Consider the following 16,417-nt stretch of genomic DNA (forward strand, 5'->3'; position numbering starts at 1 on the left):
GGAACAGAGCCACCGGCCTCCTCAAGTCATTGAATAAGAATACCCCACTGCTCTAATCTCAGAAGACATTTTACAAATGGGGCCAAAAAAGAACGAACAAAATCGATAGATTGAGTATCTCTTGGAAGACAACCAGATTCCAAGAAACCAGGTGGCTATGGCAGGAGGCGGAAGACAGAGTGACATGCCGTGCTAGGCAGTTGGTCAGCAGATTATCAACAACGACAATGGTAGTTAAGAGTGAGCCCTGGAGTGGCTTGGAGGTCATCGTGGACTGGGTCACGGGATCTCAGGTCAGCAGGAACTAAAAAGCAAGTGGAAGGAGACAGTATTACAAGTCAGGCAGGCATGGTTTGGTGAGGTGCAAAGGTAAGAAAGGCCAAGGACAGTCGTAGAAAGATGAAGTGTCCACAGATTACACAGAGCATGGGTCAAAGCACTTGTAGGACCTTGGATAGCTCCGCAGGAGGCTCGGCTGAGGGGCATTGGATGACTGGGCTTTCAGCCTCCAAGCCCAAGGAAGAACAATGGGATTCACCTTTCAGAGGGAGCGCTGAGATTGAAAAGGTTCTGTACAATCCTGGTGGCTCTCACCCTTTGTTTGTGAGAGACAGAGGGCTATTACGCTCTGAACACATTTCCCCAAAGTAGTGTTTTCTCCAGAATGTTTAAGGTGTTATGTTGACATGTCTGACAGTTATTGACGCATGAGAGAGATCAGTGGTCAAAGGAGGGGCCTTAGCTGTGTCCTAGATCCCCACCTCCAAAGGTACAGACTTCACCCCTGGCTTGGCTTGCTTGCTCCAGATGTTGGGCCCTGGTTGTGTTTTTGGCAAGGGATACTCTCACTAAGCATGAATCCCCAGGCATCTCCAGGTCATGCCAGTGCACCCGTGGTATGTCAGAATGAGCATGGACTTTGGAGCCATTTAGCAGCAAAGCAAGTCATTTCATTTCTCTGAGCCTCTACTTTGCCACCTTTAAAGTGGGATCAATAACTTTTGCAGAATGATTGCAAAGATTAGTAAAGCTACACAGAGTGCCTGGCGTGAGCAGAGGTTCCGTGAGTGATCACCATCATTATGACTGAGACCACAACCCCTCCCCATCCTCCTCAGGGTCTCACCGGGGGTCTAGGGCACACCTCTCAGAGGTGGCATTGTCCTTTTCTTCAGAGTTTTCATCCTCTGTCACATCCCACCCAAGTTGGAAACTCGGGTCTAGGGAGTATCTTAAGATATGATAGAAACAGAGCGTCAGGAGATTGGAGTAGGATTTTCAAAAGCCAGTGGAAGAAGGCAATTGCTGAAGAATTGCTTCACAGCCTAATAAAACATAGCATTTGTGTAAAGCAGCAGCTGCACAGCCTTGGAGAACGGCCGGAGAGACACCCAATGACCTCACAGCCGGACCGGAATTTCTGCCCCCAGAACCGGACCAGTGCAGTGGGCCGCCCACTTTTTACCAACATAAAAGCACTAGTGGGATTATTTGTGACTGAAAACCTCATCCGCTACAAGGAAAAGAAGCTAGGATGCTGGAATCAGACAGATCTGGATTCAAACCCTGTCTCTGGCTCTCACTCTGCAGCCTTGAGCAAGTTACATAACCTCACTGAGCCTTGATTTCCTCATTTGCGGAATGAAGGGCTGACACCCACCTCAAAGAGTTACAGTGAATAATAATAAATAAGGAGGGAAACGTGAGTGAGAAAAAATGTTTTCTGGCAGATGGTAAGAACTCAACAACTAACTCCCTATCCTTCCTCCCATAGGAGTGAACATCAAAATTTTGAGGGGGAAAAATCCTGCCTTTTAGTTTTGTTATAAGCTTTCCTTTTTTTCTTTTCATTAGTAATTAATTTTTAATTTTTTAATTATTATAAGTTTTCTAAGTGAACTGGACCCTGTTTTCTCAATTCTCATAAGGAAAAGTGGAATCACAGAGTAGGAGAGCTTTAGCAATGATCTATTTGAAAATCTTTATTTAAATGCATAAATGAGTCAATGATATCGTAGAGGTGACGTGGTCTTCTGTATTGCAACTCCTTTGGTTGCAAGTGACCAAATCCAACTCAGACCAGTTTAACTAAATGTTTTGGACATCAGACACTGCTGGATCCTGAGACTCAAAGGAAGTTATCAGAGTTTGTTCTCTCTCTGTCTGTCTCTCTTCCTCCCTCTCCCTCTCCCTCTCCCCCGACTCCTCTCTCCTTGTGAGTACTGGCCTCATTGTCTCCTACAGCTGGCAAATTTTCTTTATACAGAGAAGAAAAGGGAGCTCTAGAGTCTTAGTATCAGTTTAGCAATCCCAGTAAGAACTTTTGTCTCCCAATAGTCTATATAAATCCCAGTAAAGGACACAATGGTCCTATCTGTATCATGCACCAGTCACTATATCAGGGATGGAGTTCAACGATGGGCTACGCCCGTGGTGCGTAGGCACGACGTACAGGCACGACGTACACTCTCATGGAGGGAGGCTGGGCGGAGGAGAACAGCTCCTCCACGCACTTTGTCAGGTTACCCAGCTGATCTGCCATTCTGCTGGGGTGAGCCCTCAAGCGTTTGGTTCCTGATCCAGTATTTTTCCCCTCCATCCGCTCACATTCCTAGACCCATTGGTAGACCTTACCTACCCAGTGGTGGGAATGGATTTGTGCTCTATCAATCCCTTAAGAAATGTGGGAGCCCACAGCTCACTTTTGGGGACCAGTCAACCAGAATTTGTAGTGCAATCGACCTGCAGCCCTCGTCAAGCCTATCATCTGTGGCTCCTTAATACGCCCCGCAGCCACCTACCTGAGCTGCCCACACGCCCGTGAGGTGTGCTGGGGCCGTACTGTTGTCGGTCTCCTAGCTCACCATGGTGTCAACACCACACTACACCTCCTGTCAGGAATTCAGGAGCCTCTAAATTGACACACCAAACAGGCACAACGTACACTCTCGCTGTCAGGGAAGGGTGCTTATCTGTCTGTGACTCCAGCTTTCCCTCTCTAAGAAAACATATCATGATAATTCTTTACACTGATTGTCCATGCATCTGGTGCTATCTTCACAGTTTATAGACATTCCAGCATTGTCCGTCTAATCCATTGCTCTGACTGAAATGGCCAAACAGACCTCAGCACCAGCTGGTTACAAATAGTGGCGAAACTATGTGCAGCTCTTAGAATGTTGAGTCATAAAATGTAAGAGCTACAAGGAGCCGAAGAGATTATCCAGACTTCCATTTTACAGATGGAGAAGTCGGGGAACAAAGAGAACCACATTACTTCAGAACAGAGTTTTGCAATAACATTTGAATAACAAATATTGAGCCTGGGCATGGCCAAGGTCTGGCCTACGGGCCAGCTACAGCTGACACGTGGACTCTCCACGTACCCCCTCCACAGCCATTCAAGTCTTGGGGGGACACTGGATCTGACGTCCTTCTGTCTCACAAGGACCAGTCCTCAGAGAGCTGGCTGGCTTCGAGGGAAGTCCCCACAGAGTCCTGGCATCTGGGGTCCCCTGATGCTCTGAGGCATCCCTTCCTGACCCCCAGAACAAACTGCCGGCTCACTTGGGAGACGCAGCTTGGCCAGCTGGTCCATGTCTACCCAAAGAGCTGAAATTCTAATAGGGATGATTTATGAGTTTCTGAGCGAGGGAAATGGGGGCCGCTCTCTCCCCTGACACAGAGCCTGGTCCCGCGGGTGCCAGATGAGTAATGCACTCCCGTGGGGCAAAGGGCTCCTGTCTGAGTCAAGGGATGATTTAACTCCTCAGGGAGCCAGCATTCCCACCAATAATTCACCCTTCTTGAGAAAGGGAGTGGCGTCCCCCTGTCCTGTCGGCGTCTGTGCCCACTCGGGGCGGGAGGTGCCTCACGAGCAGGGAGCCCGGGGAGCGTCCTGCAGGCGGGTGGGGGCCAGCAGGCATGCACGTGGAGCTGGTCAGCACGCCGCCTGCTCGGGCAGGGGAAGCAGCAGCGCACTTAGACTGGCCGACTCCCAGCGCCAGGCCAAACATTTGTAAAGAATAAAGGAGGATCTGAACTCAAGATAAAAAGGACTTTTCAACAATTAAACCTGCTCCCCCACTCCCATAAAGAAAAAACCGCTTCCTGAGATGGTTAGCAAGGATGCGGAGAAACGGAAACCCGTGTGTGCTGCTGGCAGAACGCGGAATGGTGCGGCTGGTGTGGAAACGGCTGGATCGTTCCTCAGCAAATGAAACGTGAAGTTACCATTTGATCCAACAAGTCCGCTTTTCGGTATATGCACAAAAGAACTGTAAATAGAGACTCGAACAAATACTTATACACCGTGTTCATAGCAGCGTTATTCACAATGGCCAAAAGGTGGAAGCAACTTAAGTGCCCACGAAAGGATGAGTGGATAAACAAAGCATGGTGTAGGCAGACGATGGAATATTCTTTCGTCTTAAAAAGGAAAGAAGTTCTCTGACACAAGCTACAGTGTGGCTGAACCTAAGCGAAAGAAGCCAGTCACAAAAGGACAAATACTATGTGATTCCAGTTATGTGAGGCACTTAGAATAGTCGAACTCACAGAGACAGGAAGTAGAATAAGGGCGACCGGGAGCTGGGGAAGGGGAACAGGGAGTTCGTGTTTAACGGGGACATGAAAAAGTTCAGGAGATGGATGGCGGTGACGATTATAAGACAGTGCGAATGTGCTCACTGTCACTGAATTGTACATTTAAAACGTACATTGAAACATTTAAAAATGGTTAAAATAGGAAATGTTCTGCCATGTCTACTTTACCACAATAAAAAAAAAAAAGGGAAAAAAAGGAAGCTCAAAAATTATAAGAGAAAAGTCTCAGGCTTCTTAAGGACCCTGATGATTTTGAAATTGACAGGTTGTTTAAGCCGTAAGCCTTAGGGAGACGGGGCGAACTTGAGAGAAAAACGGGAACACATGTCATGGGGTTGCGTCCAGTTCAGGTCCGCTCGGCCTGGGATGATGATGCCCAGGGCAGGCATCGTGCAGTCCTTCGAAAACAGATGCAAAATTGTCTGCGACCCTGACAACCGCTTCCTAAATCATTCTCGTGCAAAGTGTCTCCCCCTAATAACTTTCCTGCAGTAGGAATCAGAATGACGAAAATCATCATGGCTAACATGTATCAAGTACAAGCTGCACTCCAGTGGCTGCCCTGAGCGCATCATACACGCTGTTCCTTTACCGCCCACGGCGAACCCAGGAGATAGGTGATGCTGTCGCCCCCTCTCGCAGATGAGGAAAACTGAGACTCGGTTCAATTAAGTGCCTCGAGCCAGAGATTTCTCCAGATCTCACTTTCCCAGCAGTGTGTTCTACAGACCAAAAAGGCGGATGAAGATGGTGTGAAGGTGGTATTTGCACCAGGTCTTCAAGGACAATGGGACTCTAGCCCTGAATCCAGGTGTCGGACTCACTAGACATTATTAAACATCGCTAAGTCTCAGTCTCTTTATCTGCAAAGTGGGAGTGATCATCACGCCTGCCCCATGGGTTGGCCACGAGGACTAAACGAGGCAACTACGACAAGTGCCTGGCACAGTGCGTGACACAGCAAAGACCCCGAGAAGCATCAGCTCCTCTCGTTAGCATCCCTCTGTCCCTCCGGGTTCTCAGAGCACCTGGCGCTCACCCCTCTCCTTGCACTTAGTAACTTCTACCACGCATTACAGGGAGCTCTTTAACTCAGTCCAGCAACCTCCCCACTCCCCACAAATTAGATGTTATTTGAGGGCAGAGGTCGCATTTTGCTCATCTCTGGGTCTCCAGCAGTAGTGTAGGAAATGCACAGTAATGTCTGAGTGAATGGTGACATAATAAATGGACGTATGATGCTCTTTGACCAAACACAAAACCCTCCCATGGCTATAATCAGAGCAGCAGCCACCCCATTAATGAGGAAGGCCAGAGCACTGTCCCGCCCCATCCTTGGCGCAGACAGCCAGACGACCATTGCAGGCCAGGCTGATCGCAGGGAGGATAAGAGGGAGCAGTCGGCTTTGCTGAGGGGACAGCCTTGGGCCTGTGGTGCCGATTGCCTGGCAGACAGGCCCTGAGGAAGTGACGGCCCTGGCCCTTCAGACCTCCGGGCTCAGTGGCTCCTGAGGACAGCCCGAGGTGGAAAAGTGGAGCCTGTGAAAAAATGAGAGTGGGAAATGGGGAGTCAAGGAGCCAAGGGAAATGGCAGATCTGTTAACAGGCTGTTTTTGCTTTTGTCTCTGGAGAAGGAAGAGGATGGAGAGTAAAGAGAGGAGAGTCACAGGCCGGCTTCCTGCCCGCCCGGCCAGGGCGGGATTGCTCTAGATAATGGCTGATAGCTGTGGAAATGGGGAGACAAGATAAAGGGGAGGCCTGCCCGCAGCAGACCCATGGAGCCGGGGAGGGATGAGGAAGACGTGAGGAAGTGCACAGGAAGTGCGAGCAGAGGGAGAAGAAAGGCCTCTCTAAGACACCAAGACTGAGCAGAAGCTGCCAGACGAGCCTGGGGCCTCTGCCTGGGGATCAGCCCTGAGCTGTCACTCAGGCCTGGGGCAAATGTCACTTTCTCCAGCAAGTTCCTAACCAACCTGAGTGCTTCCCCAGTGGCGAAGATGGGTTGTTAGAAGCCTAGCTTCTTCCATGAGTCTTTGCTAAGAGGTTTGAGCTGCTGCAGATTAAGTGGCCAGTACAAAGGAAGTGCTTACTTGTGGGGCCTTTTTGTTTCCTTCCCTGAAAATGTCTTTGGGGATGGTCCACTTCCTCCTTATGACCCTCCGACCTCCGGAGCAGGTATGGGAGAGTCTTTGCTCCGGAGCAGGTATGGGAGAGTCTTTGCTCCAGTTCCCTGTGACCAAAGCAGCAGCCACCAAGAAGCCTTGGGCTATAGCCCCCTTGGTACCAGGGCTTCCTCTTGCTTCGAGTGTCAGAGGTGGGTAGGGATGCCTGGATCTCTGTGTGAACAGTGCTGCTTTGTGAGGTGCTCACAGCTCTACACATGCCATTCCCACCTCTACTTTTCCTCTTGAGAAATAGTCTGATGCTGCCTGTCCAGCCAGGGTCCAGGCTCTGTGTAAATGTCTGAGCTTTCTGATCTGGCCACCTTGGAGTGTGGCATCTCACCCACTGCCTCTTCATAGAGGCAAGCTAGGTGCTGAGTGAAGCCTCAGCTAAGCCCCAAGAGAAGGCATGGAGTTGAAGGTGGGAGAGACCCAGTGAACATCTACCTCTCCTCCTGTATACGATCCTGGAAAAGCTCTTCTGAACTTCAGCTTCCTGCTCAGTTCTTGATGGCCGCCACATCTCTTCGGGCTGCCGATCTAGGAGGCTGAGATGAGATGTGGGAAAGAAACCACGCGACCACCTTGCCATCACAAACCCACAGCCCAAATTGAATTAAAACGCTATTATTTCTCCTCTATGACTCCTTCCTTAGAAACTCAGGACGCGGCCCATTCTCCCCACAATCACTAGTCTTTGCATAGCACCCGGTCTTTGTCAGCTCATTCAGCCATTCAGCCCACATATACAGAACACCTCTGTGTGCCAGCCCTGTGCTGAGATGCAGGACACAATGGGAACGAGAGTGGGGCTTGTGAACTAGCAATGGAGGTAAGAAATGAATGAACGATAGTTAACAAATCACAGCAAGTCTATTAATGGTTCTGTGAAAGATAAAAATTGGGGACGGGGTGTGTGATTAAGAAAAAAAATATTTCTTCATCTAAGCCACAGGTATCTTGAGTGAGTCATTATTTCAGGTGCAGACTTACAGATCACAAGGGAGAAAGGTGAAAGGTGAAGGACAGAGGCGGAATAGAGAAAAGAGAAAGGAGTCAAGCTTAAAGAGATGAACTGGGCATTGTATGCTAACGCGCCGTTTGTAAAGCTCTGATAGCCCAAAACTAAATTGTTTATCTGGGAAGGGTGGGGGCACTTCAATACACGAAAGAATCTTCCAAGAAAGCCAGCTAGACGTTCTAACACCGAGACCATCAGAGCTTAAGGAGCATGAGTGCATGGCTAAGCAAAGGGATACCCAGAAAATGCTGCCTTGGACCGAAGGAACTGAAGGGACATGTGTCCCAGTCATGAGACTGGGAAGGAAAAGACATCCCACTCCACGCGGGGGGGGGGGGAAATTGAAAAGTCTGGAAAAACTTGTCTTGTCTTCTCTTTCTAAACCCCTTTCCTCTTGTTAGTGGCCCTCAGTGTCTTTAGTTGGCTCCTAGCACTCTCAAGAAGAGAATATGTGAGTTAGTCATCACACCAAGGTATTCATGACTCTGTGGTGGCCCATCAGAAGTTATTTGCACCTTAAAGAGAGAGAGATGGAAGATTCATTGGTAATTCTCTTACCTTGAGGGTAAGAGAAGCTACTTTGCTTAAAGCCACCATTGCGAACACCTTCTCCTAGCCACATGGCCCATTATTTCTGCCTCTGTCTCATTCTCAGTCTTCAACCTTTGGAACTTCCAAAAGAGAGTCTTACTGGGAAGGAGAAGGTGGAAACTATGTGGCCTGGAATTGGAGCCAAGGAAGGAGGCCCCTCTCCTGGACTCCTGGTCCCCTTAGTCCTGGTCTCTGGGCCAAGATCTCCAAGAAGGGTGGTGCTCAAAAGACTCTGACAAGCCCTTGGTGAGTGACGATCGTACAGTAGTAACACAATGGCAAAGCGAGCGGACTCTGTCCAGATTTTCCAAGTCTCTTTTTTAAGCCTCCCAAGAATGTGTGTTTAAGAGACAAAGCCAAGTGCTGTATCTGCTGTCACTTGATGTCATAAAAAGTGCTGGATGTAGACTCAAAAGAGCCAGGTTTGACTTCCAGCTTTCTGCAGACCCAGCTCCTTAGTATAACATAGGACATAGATGTAGAAATTCATCCCTAGTGTGCCTCATGGGGCCGGCGAGAACCCAATGGGACCCCTAACCCTCGGGGGCTGTGCTTGTTGTCAGCTCAGATCTGGAGCTCTTGGGGGGGTCGGCGGTGGCGGGGGGAGGATGAAAAGGGTTTCAGCAGTTGAGTTAAGCAGCTCCTCCCGAGCTATTGTGACCGCACAGGACTCTCAGTGGCCCAACAGCCTTACTGTGCTCTGGGTGTCGCAGGGCAGGCCCTGAGCCTCTCACACCCTTGCAGAGGGCGGTTTCCTGCTTGTAGTGTGTGTGTGTGTGTGTGTGTGCGTGCACGTGCGTGTGTGTTAAAGCTAGGTTAACATGTTGAGGCCACTTTGCATAGGTGACAGCTACTTTCCAATAGAATTCGCTAATCATGTCTCAAATTTCCTCAGGAGCCCTTCAGAGAGATCCATTATGTACAAATTTTAACTTCATCGAGAACAGTAGCCTCCAAATGCTTACAGCATGCGCTTATTTCCATTTTAAAGTTGAGGAAGAACTTGAGGCTGGCGGTGTTCCTTTTCCCCCGGCGTCCCAACACAAGCTGGTCTAGCTCACAGGGCCCAGCTTCTCCTCTCTGCCCTGCTCTCCAAAGAGAATGACCTCTACCGCTCACCAGCACCTCTCCCCTGCCCTGCTCGCCAGTCTCCAAACCAGAAATAGCTCTACTAAGGACAGCCACCATTTACTGAGTGCAGACTGTATGCCAGGCAATCAGCTAAGCCACTTAACTATTGCAATTCCAGCCTCAGGGCAATCCTTGAGAAGCTACATTACTGCCACTGCTTAATGGATGCGTCTAGGAAGGGTAAGTAATTTGCCCAAGCAAACTGCAGCGGGGCGCCCCCTCCCAGAGCTTGTCACTTTCTCTCCGAACCAGATTCTCTGAGGACTTTACAACAATGGCGCCCACAATACACACACACACACACACACACACACACGCCTCCTATGCTCAGACCTCCACTCTGGCAAACCGAGTCAGAGAAGGCCTGAGCAGCACCATGGGGCGAGCACAGACCATATTTGAAGGCTTTCCTTGGGAGCTGGCACAGCTGGGGTGGGGAGTTGCGGCGGGGTGGGGGGCGGGGGGGGGGGGGGGGGGGGTCCGGAGGGATGTGCTGAAGATGAAGCCAGGTCTTGAGTTTCCTATCTGCTGTCAGACCGGACCTTCCCTGCTGGCTACTCTGTGGCTTATGCTACATACACTTGCTGAGCTCCTGCTCAAAACAGGCTCCGGAGGGGCCTCAGGGGCTGCAGGAGATTCAGAGAAAGAAGCACCCTGGCCAGTCTGCACCCGGAGCTCTCCAGAGGGACACCGCAGGTCTCCAAAAACCCAGCAGCCCCCCGCATCCTCGCCGCCCCACCCTCCTCAGCACTTCGGCTCCGAGGGAGGCCAGAGGGGTCGAGACCCGGGACAGACAGAAAGGCCAGGAACTGGGGCTGGAACCCACCCCACCCTGGCGCCCTCAGCGGCCTCATTGGAAGGAGGCAAGGGGTGAATTCTCATGAGAATTCTGATAAAGGGGCTCCTCCACCCCTCCCCCTCCCCCAATTAGAGCGAAGCTGTCCTAGCGCCGAGATGCAGAAACCACTTCCAAGCCAGGCATGACATCAACATTTCAGTGATAAGGGCTGGACAATGGGGTGTTAGACTAATAGAAAAACACCGCTGGATAAGGCCGGCTCCTGATACCCAGGCTGATGGGAAATACCATTGTCTGTCCGCTGTCAGCTGAGTCCCAGGGCGACAGGGATTCCAGTGGCCACAGGCAGCGGCTGGGGGAGGGGCGCCCGCAGGTCCCGGCGGGGGATGGGGGTGGGCGCCCAGGGACGCGAGGTCGGACAGAAAGCGGGAGGGGAGGGGGTACAGCGAAGGCGAGTGGGCGGGCACGGCGCGAGGGGTGCAGGTGCTGGCCCCAGGACGTGGAGGGCTCGGGATCTCCGCCGCCACCGGGGCAGGGCGGGGAGGTGGGGCGGCGGGCCCGAGTCCTTTGGTTAAAGCGTTTCCTTCCCTCGCCCTGCCCCCGGTTCCCCCACGCCCGCGACCCCCCAGTGGAGCCTGCTGCTCTCAAGCCGGGCAGCAAGAAAGACGAGGGTTAGGCCAGCCTTCGAGCTGAAGCATGTTGAACTCACCTGGCTGGTCGTGCTTGGTTTTGAAAAAAAACGGCACAATTCGAGAAGGAGTCCTTGGAGAGCTTATGTTCGTTTTTAGATTCCAAGAAGTAGAATTCCTTTATGATATATAACTCCGTTGCTTCGTTTTGCACATTTAAAACTGTAGTCTGTTTTTGAGTTTTTATTTAATTTGACCTACCCGGAGAGAGAAGGTGGGACTGTCACAGTCTCCCGAAACAGCCCCCAGCATCGGCATGTCCCTGGTAGCCCTCACCCCATGTCACAGGCGGGCCCACACAGCCCCACGGAGAAAGTACTTGATGATCGGAAAGCTCATGTGTCCCCCAATACCTACGTGCAAGGAAGGGCCTGTCACTCCTTCTGGTCCCTGGATAATCCGTTTTTCTCAGAGTGTGATGCTTGGAGCTGCTTCAGGAGAGGGGACTTCCCTTCTGAGACCACTGCCTACCTGGACCGCCCACACTCTGTGACCAGCCCAGTACCCCCTTGTGCTCCACTTCTGTACCCAGGGAATCGGGGTGCGTGGGGTCGGACTAGGGAAGGCAGCCCGACTTCTTCCAACCCCCACCTCACAGCTGCACCCTCCATAATATCCCGACCATGTTCTTCAAGTCACTAAGCCAAAAAGCCTGTGAGCCAGCTTCAGCTCCATCCAGCCTTGCATCCAAACCTTGCCACATCCTGTCCATTTTACATCCAGAGCCTCCCTTTAAATCCCCACAGCTACTGCCCTGCTACAGGCCACTATTGTGACTCATCTGGGCTATTACAGTCACCCCCAGATGGTTTTCACTGCCAACCTGCCTGACTTCAATCCATCATTCATCATCACCTGTTGTCTGGGTGATTCTTCCAAAAAGCCACTCTGATCATCCGAGGTCCAATTAAAACATTTCAGGGTCTCCTATTATCAGAGTCCAGGCTCCTTACAAAGCTTTCACCCCTCCCCCCCACCTGTCTCTCCAGCCTTTTTATTCACTTTCTTTCTCACAAAGCCCACGCAGAAGCCACAGAACACCACTTGAGTCTCCAGACTTTTTCCCACTCCCTGGCTTGGAATGCTCTCTCCCCCTTAGCAGTGTTCACATCCTTAAATGTCATGTCTCCCTTGTTGCTATTCTTTATCCCTTCTCCAGGAAGACTTGATTGCTACCTTCCTCTGTTTCTGCAACTCTCGAAAAGTATCTACCATTCCTTTAAATGACGCAGTGTCGTGATGATCGTATCATCTCTCTCCTTTACCATCATCATCTCAAGGCAACATGATGTCTTCCGTCTAGCTAAGCCTTGCCACATAGTTGGCATCTAACAAATGTTTACTGAATTTGTTTAATTAGGCTGAAGATATGTCGCCCCTGACCAGGTATAGTTTACTATAAAGAAAAAAAAAAAAGTGGTTAGAGAACTGTTTACGCAGACTCAAAGTCATGTTTCCAAAGACAAAGATGTTGTTTTTAAAATAATTTAAAACAAGGGTAGGTGGCCGCTCCATCAGCACATGCTCACTGAACAGCTGCGGAACCAAAGGGACCCTCCCAACAGAGGATGCCCTCTTTTTATCATCTACGAATCACATTCTCAACACTTCACGCCTTGTCAAACAGAGTAGGAGGCAATATTATTGACATGGAAATGGGTGGAAATTGACATCCTTTCTTTGCTTAATCCAGAAATTATGGATGGTAGCGATAGCTACAATTTACTTTGTGTCTGCTGTATGCCAGGCACAATATCTAATAATGACCCTACACTATGATTGTAGCCATCCCCGCTTTTTAAAGACATAGAATAAAGTATGATTCCTACATCCAAGCATTTTATATCTACATGGATTTAAATAGATCGAAGGTAGACGCCTTCGATGAAGCCTTCCCTCAACCCCTGACCAGGTAAGGTACCCCTGTTCCCTGCTCCATACAATGAACTCCTCTGTGATTACTTCTTTAATATCTGTCTTTTCTCCTAGACAGAAACTGTATGAGGGCTGGGGCAATGTCCTGATGCTCACTCTTATAACCTCAGCAGATGACACAGAGCCTGACATACAAAATAAATGGATGGAGTATGGGAGAGACAGATGAGATCCTCTCATCTGGTCTAGTCACTATTCATTGACAATCTCTACTCGTTTTGGCTGAGTTTTTCTTGGTTCTGCTTCCCATATATACTGAGATTTTGTCTTCCTGCCCCGTTCAGTCTTCTCATTCTCTCCATCTCTGCCTCAGCAACCCTTGCCAATGGCCGGGGTTAATTTCATCACTATCCTCCAAGCGTTTTGCCTATCCAGGACTCTGAGCTCCTAAGTATTTCTTGGCTTTCCCCAAGTACCCTAACTTTGAGTTAACCTCTGAGACTATGGCAGACCACAGGACTACGTCATACCGCATTCTTACTCTTCTCCCTAAATTCTGCCCGAGATTCCTCCTACTGCTAAGTGAGGTCCAGAAGAGAGTGCTCTCATGAATTATCCAGTCATAATATTAGTCAGGACTCTTCAGTACAAAGAACAAAAACCCTACTCAAACCAGTGTCAGTGAGGAAAGAGGGCAACTGTCAGCCCCGTAATTGGACAGTCTTAGCTTTAACGACTTCAGGCAAAGCTGACATGTAGAACATCACCAAGCTCTCTGTGTCTGTCTCTCCACATCAGCCCTTGCTTGCCTCATACAGTTGTCCTGATTCTCACAAAAGACCCTCAGTGCATTAAGAAATACGACTATGGGGAATTCCCTCCGGGCCACCTCCTCACAGCTCACGATCCAAAAAGAAGAAAGACTCTTCCGGAATCTGTGTATCAAGTCTCATGGAAGGATTCTGATCGATTCTCTTTGGGTCTTATGCCAACATCTGAACCAATCACTATGGAGAAGGGAAGTAAACAATGACAAGTGGACCAGCCTGGGTCATATGCCATCCCTGAGGGTCATATTGTGTTTTCCCCAATGAGAGCTTGGTGGCAGACAAAATCTGTCCTTGTAATCATTCACACAATAGACAGATATCTCATGAGCACCTTTTCAGAATAAAACCCTGTATTAGGCTTTGTGGAGGAAAACAAAGATTAGTCAGAATTATTATGGCCAAAAAGGGCTCAGAGTCCTTACGAGATTTTGTTATATACATAAATATCTATAGCGGAATGCAGTTGGGCCCTAAAGGCATAGATAGAGTACTCACAGATAAAAGGGAGATATCTGAGGTGTCACCTGTGGAAGCCAGTGCAGAAGAATAAGTCAAAAATCTTAGTGGTTAATTGGAGGGTGGTTAAGCATGAAAGCACATCAACCCTGTTTACCCAGAGCCAGCTGGATGCCTGGGCATGACGTCCTGAGGTCCTTCCAGGCATCCATGTTGCTGTTTTCTTTCAGGTCCAACTTCCTTCCATTCTTCTTTCATTCACCATCCTGTCCTGATTCACTTAGCTCATGTAAGACCCCTGATTCTGCCCTTTATAATCTACCAGGCTGGTCCATCCGATGGCCACCTATGTCCTACTATTGATTCCTGAGCATCGTTGGGTATCTGGTCTTTAGGTCTGGTTTGGCTTTGTTCTAAGGATCTCTTCTACCACATTCTTTAGCCTCTCGCCCTAGACTTCTAACCTGTCCTCAGTTTGCCTGTAGAAGCTCAGTCTTGGATATCCCTCCCTTTTCATTTCATATCCCCCCACCCCCAGGACAGGATCCCATCCGAAGGTTGAACTCTTCGTCAAAGAGGGAAAGTGGATGTAGCTGGATGGGTAGGAACAATGCTGCTTGGAGGCAGGGACACATCTGGTTAGAAGGGAAAATCTCAGCCAGCTGACTAGATTGGCCTCTTGGGTTCAATCAATTCATAATTTCAGTTTATTCAGTACATGTGTTTCACAACTCTACATGCTCCAGAAAATATATGTCCCCCCCCCCACACACACACACACACTGGCTGGCATGTGAAACTTTGTCAGTCAAATAGTTATTTGCTCCATTAAAAGCACACAGTGGACTTAAATATTTTCCTTTCTTAATGACTCTTTAAGTGAATTAACTTTTTTTTAATTGAGGTGAAATTTGCATAACATAAAATTAATCATTTTAAGGTGTAAACTCAGTAACATTTAGTACCTTCTCAATGTTTAAAAACAAAGGCTATCACCACTGTCAAGTTCCAAAATATTTTCATCGCCCTGAAAGAAACCTCCACACCATTAAGCCATCGCCCTCCAGCCCTCCTCGCCTAAGCCTCTGGCAACTACCAACCAGTTTTCTGCCACTGCTCTGAATATTTCGTATAAATGAATCATGCGATATGATCTTTTATGTCTGGCTTGTTTCACCTAACGTAGTGTTTTCAAGGTTCATCCACATCGTATCATGTATCAGTATTTCGTCCTTGTTTGTGACTGAAGAATATTCAATTGTATGTAAAACCACACTTTGCTCATTCACTCATCTGCTAATAGATAATTGGGTTGTTCCCACTTTCCGGCTACTGTGAATAGTGCTGCTATAAACATTCACGGGTAAGATTTGGTTGCATATCTGTTTTCTATTATTTGGGGCACACACCTAGAAGGAGAAGTTCTGGAGCACAGGGTAAGTCCATATTTGCTTTTTCTGAGGAACCGCCATACTATCTCACACAGCAGCTGAGCCATTTGACATTCCCACCAGCAATGCGCGATGAATTCAATTTCTCTACATTCTTTCCAACACTTGTTAATTTTGGAATTGTTTTATTATTATTATTATTATTAATTATTGCCCTCCTTGTGGGTGTGAAGTGATATTTCGTTGTGGTTTTGCTTCACATTTTCCTAAGTTTAATGATGTAAAAACATCTTTTCATGTGCTCATTAGACATTTATATATGTCTATTCAAGTCCTTTGCCCATTTTCAAATTTCATTTTTTGTCTTTTTGTTGTTGAGTTGTAAGAGTTCTTTATATATTCTGAATAGATATATGATTTGCTATTTCCCATCATTCTGTAAGTTACCTTTTCACCTTCACTTTCTTAGTGCATACGCTTTTACTGTTTTTAATTTTGATAAGTCCAACTTGCCTTTCTTTTCTTTTTCTTTTTTCTTTTCTCTGCTTATGCCTTTGATGTCATATCTAAGAAAATATAGCCAAATCCAAGTTCACAATAATTTATTCCTCTCTTTCCTTCTAAGAGTTTTATATTAAGCTTTTAGTTCTTATATATAGGTCATTGATCCATTTTGAGTAATTATTATATATGATATGAAGAAGGGGTCCAACTTCATCCTCTGGCATGTAGATATTCAGGTGTCCCAACACTATTTGTTGAAGAGACTCCTCTTTCCACCATTGAATGGCGTTGGCATCCTCGTTGAAAATCAATCGGTTATGAATGTATGAGTTTATTTCTACTTTCATTCAATTCTATTTCAGT

The sequence above is a fragment of the Rousettus aegyptiacus genome, unplaced genomic scaffold (genome assembly GCF_014176215.1).
Source record: "Rousettus aegyptiacus isolate mRouAeg1 unplaced genomic scaffold, mRouAeg1.p scaffold_m13_p_16, whole genome shotgun sequence".
Lineage (NCBI taxonomy): Eukaryota > Metazoa > Chordata > Mammalia > Chiroptera > Pteropodidae > Rousettus > Rousettus aegyptiacus.